The following is a 7,361-nucleotide window of genomic DNA, read 5'->3' as shown; positions in this document are numbered from 1 at the left end:
CATATACACAATGGAATATTACTCAGCCATAAAAAGGAACACATTTGAGTCAGTTCCAATGAGGTGGATGAACCTAGAGCCTATTATACAGAGTGAAGTAAGTCAGAAAGAGAAAGAGAAATATCGTCTACTAATGCATATATACAGAATCTAGACAGATGGTACCAAAGAATTTATTTGCAGGGCAGCAATGGAGGAACAGACTCATGGACACGGGGAGAAGGCAGGAGAGGGTGAGATGTATGGCGAGAGTAACATGGAAACTTGCATTACCGTATGTAAAACAGATAGCCAAAGGGAATTTGCTGTATGTCTCAGGGATCTCAAACAGGGTCTCTGTACCAACCTAGAGGGGTGGCATGGGGACGGAGATGAGGGGGAGGTTCAAGAGGGAGGGGACATATGTATACTTATGCCTGATTCATGTTGAGGTTTGACAGAAAACAAATTCTGTAAAGCAATTATCCTTCAATTAAAAAATAACATTTAAAGATAAATGAATAATTTTTTAAAAATCTGTGTACACCCGTGGTGGATTCATGTCAATGTATGTCGAAACCAATACAGTATTGTAAAGTAAAATAAAGTAAAAATAAAAATTAAAAAAAAAATCCGTGCCTCAGGATTTGATTAAATTCTTGGAAAGCATTTTCTGCCTCCTGCTGGTTGTGGAAGGCTTTCCCTCACGAAAAGTTGTCAGGATGCTTGAAGAAGTGGTGGGCAAGAGGTCAGGTGAATATGGCGGATGAGGCAAAACTTTTGCACCAACCTAATATCACTATCAGGAATTTCTGATGGAAAGTGATTGGTGTTTGCCCAAGAACAAAACATGGATTTGCTTCAGGGAAGGGGGGAAAATGTATTTTTTTCTCTCTTGGGTCTAAAACACACGCACTTTCTCACACACAAAAAAATCAAAGTAAGGAAAATTAAATGCTTTTTATTAATGAATTTGCCACACAGAGATTTTGGGGGAGTTAGTCAGAGGCAAAAGTGGTTTCAGGTGAATATTTTCTAGTGGGTAAACATACATAGCCATTTGGTGGGACAGAGATAGGAGCCTTCTGTCTATTTTTAGCCCATTATTTCTGCAGCCTCGGCCAGGGCCTGCACAACTGTGTTCAGTGGAAAGACTGAACTCTTTGTGCCGAATCCAAAGCTTCAGAAGGAGCAATTAAATGTTCATGAGACATAAACGTGGAAAAGTGGAAAAAGCAATTTTCTCCTTACAGATAGATCATTTGAATAAAACTTGGTATCAAAGATGACTGAAGAGAAACTTTCCCGATGACGCTGTGGGTGTGAACAGTTTCATAGAGATTTTCCCTAGAAACAGTTTTGCACAATAGCTGCCAAACCTGGCCCAGATGTTTCACATCAGTCTTCTGAGATGGTATCTTCACTGAGGTCAGCAGAAACTCTAGCTGAATTTCCTTAAATCCTATACCTCTAAGACCAAATGCAACTTAGGCCTTAGGAATTTTATACCACGTTGGCCAGTTCTGTGTGGCTGGTAACCTTAGCCACTAAAAAACTGCTTTTAAATCATTTCTAGGTAACAATTAGATTAAAATTTGTCCTTTGAAGTCTGCTTCCAGTTGGCATTTTGGATATCACTTAAATTGAATCTCTCATTTTGTGCTCATATGTTGGGACAGTTGGCCATGGGGCCTAGTAAATGTTTTTTTTTTTAAAAAACAAATTTCATTTTAATATTGTTAAAACAGTAACACTAAAAGCATGAGACTATGAATATGCAGTGCAAGTCAATCCAAATAGAATTCTGATTTAGAATTGATAATGTGTAAGATCCTAACGGTAACTATTATAAACATATGTTCTTTGTCAAGATAAGCTCTCAGCTACAGAATTCTAAAAAACCTAAAACTCCATCTCCTAAGGTACCAGCAAAGAGGAAAGGGATTTTTAACCCGAGAGCAGAGTAGGAATTCAGTTGCTGGTTACCAGGGGAGGAATCTGAGTCATCACAGCAGGAAGGTTAGAGAAAGACAGTGCATTACACAGGGTTCTATGGCTTCAGAGAACACTAACTAGTCTAAACTGTATTTGTAAAACTTTTTGTCCCCCAGTCCTAAAATTCACCCAGGAGACAGAGGCTGGTATAACTGCAAAGCAGAGAAAATGCATCAGCCTGGAGGGCTGCTCCTAGTCAGAGAGGTCGAATGGCATCTTGCTGATGACCTCCCCATTCTCATCGACTATGGTGTGGTAGACCCAGCGGCGGTTGCAGCGGCAAGTGGGCCCGCACTTGGTGGAGTTACACTTGGGGCACGGGTAGAAGCAACCCTGGCAGTCTTTATCAAGGCAGTCACACAGGTCAGCCTGATTGAAGGTGAGCCTGCCCTTTTGGTCATACTTGTTGACTTTGCGTTTTACAGGAACAGACTCATTCTTGCTTGCCATTTGCCCTTCCTTCATCAGCTGCCTTAATTTAGGGTTAAAGTTGGCTGCCTGAGGCCCGGAATTTTGAAATGACAACCATTTTAACTGCTGCTCCACCCGTTTCATCTGCTGCTCCACCCGTTTCATCTGCTTCAGTTCCATCTCACTTGGTTTCTCAGGAGAACTTGGACGTGCAGGTCTCTCTCGCACGGAACTGCTTTTTTCTGCTTGTTCACTCATTTCTGCTCACCTGGGGACACAAACAAAGGCAGCAACCATTTGTGGGAGCTCAGTCAACCATGAGGACGCTGGAGCTGGTAAACGTCATTTCAGAATGGGCCTATCAAGTTTTTACTTCAAACCTGGGTTAAGTGGATAGGAGCAAGTTTATCAACACCAACAAATCTTTGGACAAAAGTGCTTTTATCAGATAGTATTTCCTCCTTTATTTAACCATCTCTTTTTTCTATCAACTGTTTAAATAACCATTCATGTTGGTCTAGACTGGTACTTCTCAAACATTAATGTGCGTATGAATCAGGAAACATCTTGTTAAAAACTAGATGATGATTCAGTTAGGACTGGGGTGGGGCCAGAGAATCTACCTGTCTAATGTATGCCCAGATTATACTGATATTGCTAATGCCAAACCTACTTTGAGTCTCAAGGGCCTAGAGCTAAACCAATAGTGATCAGGGGCAAAAATTGCTTCGCTTTAATAGAAACCCAGTTATTCTTCTTAGGTGAGTGGCCCGAGGATAGAAAAACAACAGTTTTTATGTAAAGAATCTCTTTCTCTCCACAATCCCCCCCACCACCGCCTCCACACAAGGCAAACTCTTGACTTTTCCTCCAGCTAAATTGGTTTGAACAAAGAAAATACTGTTTGAACCACTTCAGATCAATAAACATATTCCTTGTTTCTAATGACTGTAGTAAGTAATGGAAATTGGATGGTCATTTTTAGCAATTGCCTCTTCTCTTTAAAACATCAGCACATCAGTTGTGGTTTATTTATTTCCTTTGAAGCGACCTCCAATTCTTCTCAGGAAACACTCTACAAGCTACTTTAAGGTAATTCATCATATTGAATTAGTGAGTGGTTTCGAAAAGGCTTTCTAAGGTCAGTACACTCTCAAGGACTTTCAGTGTCATTTCACCTCTCTCCATGTCTCACTGTCTCTGTGTGTCTGTTTCTTCCCTCACCCCCCCATCCCTCTGTTTCTCTCCTAATTGGCCCATGTCCTACAGACTCCACAAAGCTTCCCAAACTACTAATAACTTAAAGTAGAGAGGCAGAGGGTGCCCGTTTCTTTAAGGATGTTCTGCCTAGCTTCAAGAAGCAAACTGGCCAAAAGGAAGAGAGACAGAGGATGGGGCATCAGCTGTGAGAGGATCAGCATACCAGAGAAAAATTCCCGTTGCTTCTCACTGGAGAGTTTCAGGCAATTCCAGAGGACTGGCCACACTCTGTTTGATACATACTACCTATTTCACACAAAAGGTTCCCTTTTAGGTCTTCCTTGGCATTTGAACGATGTAGTGTCTACAGAGAGGGAAAAGCAAATGATTCCCCTGAATCTCTCTCTTGAATTGGATTTATTTGCCAGGATCTTGTTGAGTAAATACCCAGGACAGATAATACAGTTTCATAATTTCTATCTAAGTTACTCCAATGTCTTGGCAGGTCTAGAACATTTAGTTTTTTCATTACTCTTATTCTCTGAGTTGTAATTTCATAGTTGACTCCTTAGCTTACTTTTTTGGGGGGTGGGGGGAGGGTAGCAGCTACCTTTCTGATACATTACCCTAGGCAGAGGAGCCTCAGGCCTCACCCTGCCAGGGATCAAACACTAGCACTGTCTTCACCACTAACTATCCGACTTTAACTTAAGATGACTTCAGCTGCTTAACCTCAGTTTCCTCATGTGAAAATGGGGATAATAATAGAACCTTCTCTAGGGGTATGCCCTAAATTAGGTGCAGTGAGAACTTCAAAGATGATATAAGACCAGGTTTCTGCCCGCAAAGGTTTGGCAATCTCCACTGGAAGATCAAGTGTCTGCAGCTCACTGCAAGGACAGAGAAAGGTGCTCCAGTTCAGATTCTGAGAACCCTATGGGGGGTGGGGGTGGGGTTCGTAATCATCAAACATCAATAGAGGCATCCCTATTTAGAACTAAGCTTTATATCTTCTTTCTGAACCCCCCACCCAGTTTCGTGAGGTGCTCAGTCACTCAGTTGTGTCCACCTCTTTGCAATCCCATGGACTATAGCCCTCCAGGCTCCTCTGTCCATTTTCCAGGCAAGACTATTGGAGTGTGTTGCCATTCCCTTCTCCAGAACTAACCTTTACATCTCAAAGAATTCCGGGTCATCCCCATAATGGTAAAAGAAGTGAGTGTGTGTGTGTTTGCGTGTGCAAATTTGCCACCATAATTCAGTCTAAAGCCACTATTTTTTTTCATTCATTCAGCAAATATTTATCAAGAGTATATCATATATGCTAGGTATTGTGCCCTATTTATTTCAGTTACAATTGCACAGACAAGTCCGGAGTCCTTCAAGCAGTGGTATGTACAAAAATGAATAAATTGGGGTAAAACTCTTCCACTCTTCAATTAAGCAAAATATCTATGTTGGCCAATTTTAAGGCACAGTATTTGTTTTAGAAACAGGCATCAAGACTCTGGTGGAGAAACTCAAAGTTTAGTTATGAATAGCTGTGAACCAACAGAGAAGGCAATGGCACCCAACTCCGGTACTCTTGCCTGGAAAATCCCATGGACGGAGGAGCCTGGCAGGCTGCAGCCCATGGGGTCGCTAAGAGTCGGACACGAATGAGCGACTTCCCTTTCACTTTTCACTTTCATGCATTGGAGAAGGAAATGGCAACCCACTCCAGTGTTCTTGCCTGGAGAATCCCAGGGACAGGGGAGCCTGGTGGGCTGCCATCTATGGGGTCACACAGAGTCGGACAGGACTGAAGTGACTTAGCAGTAGCATCAGCACCTGTGAACCAAACACAAAACTGATTCTCAATTATAGAAAATAGAATCAGGTTACAATGAGACCTTTGACTGCAGGAGCACTGTAATAGCACCATTTACTGGATACTGCAAGTAAAATCACCAGGCAGCTGAACAGATGTGACCATGTTATGTTCAGCTATAGCACACTCAAGACTTCCCTGGTGGCTCAGACGGTAAAGGGTCTGCCTACAATGCGGGAGACCCGGGTTCAGTCCCTGGGTCGGGAAGATCTCCTGGAGAAGGGAATGGCAGCCCACTCCAGTATTCGTGCCTCCCGCGCCTCCCACCCAAGAAAGGAGCTCAAAGAAATATTGGGCTTCCCTGGTGGCTCAGGAGTTAAAGCGTCTGCCTGCAATGCAGGAGACACCAGTTCGGTCCCTGGGGGGGGAAGATCTTCTGGAGAAGGGAATGGCAACCCACTCCAGTACTCTTGCCTAGAGAATCCCATGGACGGAGGAGCCTGGTGGGCTACAGTCCACGGGGTCGCAAAGAGTCGGACACGACTGAGCGACTTCACTTTCTATAGCACACTCACACTTTGACATGAGATATGTTTGTGAACCAGAATTGTGAGCTTAAACCCCAGGGCCTCTTAAACCCTTGACCTCTCTCAAAAATGTTGGGAGGATATGTTGAGGCAAACAGTTTAGGGAAATTCAAAATAGAAATAAATGCTCGGTGAATGCATTTGAACCCTTGACATTCCAATCCTGTTGGTCAGGAAACATCTTGGTATTTTCACAGGGAAATACTTTTTCTGTTGAAATCACCTTGAAGGTAACCTTATTTTCTTCTTGTCACTCAACCATTTATTTACTTGTCATAAAATAAAGTGAAAAAACTCTGAGCCCAACCACATAAAAGTCTTACATGCATGAGCTTTATCATTATCTTTCTTACCATAGTTCTCTTAGTCCTTAAATTTCATGGTGCTGAAAATATCCTTTTTGTGTTTCTTTTCTGGATTGTTCTCCCTCTGAGCAATGGTTACCAGAATCTTTTAGAATGACATGTATTTGCTAATTGGATTTAAGGCGAGATAATGGAAAACTTTGTTCCCCAACTATCTGGGTGATATTCTTAATCTGGAAAACAGATGTTTCAACATCTCTTTGCATCTCTGTGTTCATGATTACAGTAAGGTTTCAGAATACTCCAAATGATTCCAACTCACTTTCCACACAGTTGGAAGCAGGAAGCCATTAAGATGAAGCCCTTTCAACTTACATGTAATAATAGGAGGTGAAAGAAGGTAGAAAAGGGAGGGAGGAGTCCATTAGACTGGTTCTTGGTTGATGATTTTTATACTTCTCTCAGCTCTCAAAACTGTCTTTTTGTTTAATTCACTTATTGAAGCAGTTGATGCTTTTTATTATCCCACGCGCATAGATTAAAAACATTAAAATATACTTACTCAGTGGAAGATGAAAGATAATCCTTATTTAGGTGGTTACACTACTTTCACCGAAGACAGTCCTTTTACCTAAAACACCATAAAAACGCAGTTGATCATCTATTCATTAGGGGGAATATGTGTTACATGTAACACACAAATAAAATCTCCTGTCCTTCCCAATAATTGTGTCTCTTAACTTTCATCTTTCATCTAAAAATCTTTATACAACTTTTGTAGGCCATTGGTATCTGAGAAAATGGGAGGAAAATGTTTATTACTGAAATAGTCTTCATGAAAAGAGTTTCAAATGTTCAAATTATGTTAAAAAAAAGAGTGAAGGGGGCAAAATAAATCTTATTCCAATAGTACCCTGGCTGAAAGTTTCAACAAATTTAGTCTTTTAAAAAATCCTTCAGTAATAGTAATAATGAAAGAGGTCCTTTTTGTTTAACAGTGAGAATGATTCATTTGGCATTAGAAAAACTTCACATTTTCCATAACTGATACTGGGAATCAAAGATGTATGAGAA

At 41.3% G+C, this 7,361-nt stretch overlaps 1 pseudogene; it reads right to left on the bottom strand.

The window, feature by feature from the left end:
• Window positions 1-2,166: 2,166 nt before the first annotated feature.
• LOC138072020 (ARL14 effector protein-like pseudogene) lies at window positions 2,167-2,643 on the bottom strand (annotated as a pseudogene).
• Between the last annotated feature and the right edge of the window lie 4,718 nt (window positions 2,644-7,361).

The sequence above is a fragment of the Capricornis sumatraensis genome, chromosome X (genome assembly GCF_032405125.1).
Source record: "Capricornis sumatraensis isolate serow.1 chromosome X, serow.2, whole genome shotgun sequence".
NCBI classification, from domain to species: Eukaryota; Metazoa; Chordata; class Mammalia; order Artiodactyla; family Bovidae; genus Capricornis; species Capricornis sumatraensis.
This window is presented reverse-complemented; position numbering and strand designations above follow the sequence as displayed.